The sequence below is a fragment of the Lissotriton vulgaris genome, chromosome 4_1 (assembly GCF_964263255.1).
Source record: "Lissotriton vulgaris chromosome 4_1, aLisVul1.2, whole genome shotgun sequence".
NCBI lineage: Eukaryota > Metazoa > Chordata > Amphibia > Caudata > Salamandridae > Lissotriton > Lissotriton vulgaris.
Window position 1 is genome coordinate 1,153,342,271 of NC_141691.1, and position 2,516 is coordinate 1,153,344,786.

A 2,516-nucleotide genomic window follows, 5' to 3' on the forward strand; every position below is an offset into this window, starting at 1 on the left:
CAAAATGCTATTCATAAACCAACGAGTGTAACCCTCCACCTCCAACTCTCCTTTCTTTTCTAGGAGAAGATCCTCACGGTTGTGAGTTTTGCTACGTGGGCCCTGATTGCGATTTGGTTGGTATATTCTGACCCTTATATAAACCCCTGTTTACGCACGGGTCAGGATGACGAGTTGATAGGTTTTTGACTCTTCTGAATGTCTAGATTACACTCTTCTTTTGAAGGTCACATAGAGGATGAAGAGTGTGAAGTTGCTTTTACTTCTCAAGATGTAATGTTAATGGGATGCCTGGTCTTCACCTTGGGGATGCCCAGTAGGGGTTATCTCGCAGGGAAAGCCAGGACGGGTTCCCAAAGCAAGCGCTAAGAGACCTGTCGGTGATTGGCGCTATATAAATCGAAATTAACATAACATAACATAACATAATTTATGGCGAAAAAATGGATTTAAGTGAAGAGTCTTGGTCAAAAGAAATGCAGGAAGATGTGGAATTATCTAATGTTAAAAATTATATCTCACAAGGCTGGCCTCAGCAAAAGAATTTTTCTGGTGATATGAATGGTTACTCGAAAGTAAAAGATGAGTTGGCTGTTGAGAATGGGTTACTTTTGAGGGGGGATAAGTTCATTCCTCCCGATTCATTGAGAGATGTCATTATTAGTATTGCACGTGAAGGGCTTTTAGGCATTTCCTTTACTAGAAGGCGGATAAGAGATATGTTTTGGTGGCCTGGAATTGATTGTTGTGTGGAACATTTTATTCATAGTTGTCCAAATTGTGCTAACAGCGATAAATCTGCTGTAGCATTACGCTCTGAACCTTGCCCAGTGGAATATCCATCTGGTCCATGGTGGAAACTTGGTCTTGATATCATTGGACCTTTTGGTGTTCTACCTGAACAAGAGAGATTTGGAATTGTGTTAATAGACTATTTTTCGAAATGGCCACAAGTTAAAATGGTAAGGGACATCACGTCCAAGTATGTGATAGAATTGTTGGATGAGGAATTTTTCAGGGAAGGAACTCCAGAAGAGGTGGTTACTGATAATGGGCACACAATTTGTCAATAAAGAATTTGAGTGTTTTTTTTACAAAATGCAGTATAGTACATAATAAAATTGCTGTTTTCCACCCAGAGGCTAATGGCCAAGTTGAGTGATTTAACAAAGTAGTAAAGGAAGCCATTCAACTTTCTGTGAAGGGTGGTTTGAACTGTCGTAATGCGTTACAATCCATGTTGTTATCTTATAGGACTTCACCGAATTCTGTTACTTTAGTCAGTCCGTTTGAGTTTTTAAGGGGTCGCAAACCAAGCACTAGACTTAATCCATGGTGGTTAAAAAAAATCTTAATGATAGCTGCAATTTCTCTAAGGTTTATTCTGATTTGGTTCGTAGTAGAGTGAGTTCATACAAGGAAGAAATGAAAAAAAATGGAGAAGAAACAAGGGTTTGTAAGTAAACAAGTAATTTCAATTGGTTATTTAGTTTGCATTTAAAAAAAGGAGGGATTCTTAAAAGGAGCTCCGGGTTGGTCACTGTCATGTCTACTATTCAATAATGACAAATACGTGCTTAGCTATTCACAAGCTTTATTATGCACCTCTTATTTAGTCCCTGTCCCTACTCTAACTGTACCTTTCCTGTGTCCGCTCCTCCCCTTCCTCTAGCCCCCTAGCTCCGCCCACTCCCAACTACTAGAATGCATCCCAACATTACATCTCCCCCCTTGTTAACGAAATGAACTTAGCGTCCAACAATTTTTCTTTTTAGAGGTCCTAGATCATCCATACGAGGCCGCAGGCTGTTCGTTTGAGCTATGGAGATGCATCTCAGCTTGCGTTGTGTGTCTTTCTATCTCCTTTGCGAGAGCATCCTTTATTACAAGAGTGCATCTTTGCACTTGCACGAATCCTCGTGTGATGTGCGTAGGCTCAGATTCATGGTGATTTCCACTCGACTTCTGAGTGATCCACTCACTTTCAGTGTCTGAGGTGTCTGTGAAGGGCTCCGCTTGATATCGGCAGTCTGTCCTCCTTTGTGACTCTTGTTCAAGTGACCCTCAACCTCTTTTCTGAGGGGATGTTGTTCTGGTTCTCTTCCGAGCGCCCGCATGCATTGTTACCTCCTTTTGTCTTGTCCGGTCGAAATCGACACTGTCTTTCTGTTCCGAGTCCTGGATACCAGACGGTAGGGTAATATCTGCAGAGATCATCTTGGTATGGCTTGGGGACTGATTTGCTGTCTCTGGTTGTCTCACCCACTCCCGCTCGTGTCTGGAGCTGGTGTACCCTGGGACCGGCTGGGTATTTGTATGTTTCGTTCTCATCCGATGATGACCTCTCTCCATTGACGTGTCTAGCTTCCCTTGCAGATCGACTGGCTGGTCCGTTTCCATCTGGGTGCTAATGGCCACTATATCTGTTTTTCTTTTGTAGGACCTTCGAGTCAACCTCGCTGCCCCCATCCAGGGTGACGGTATAGTATTTATGTCTTGATACACCTGTGACGGAC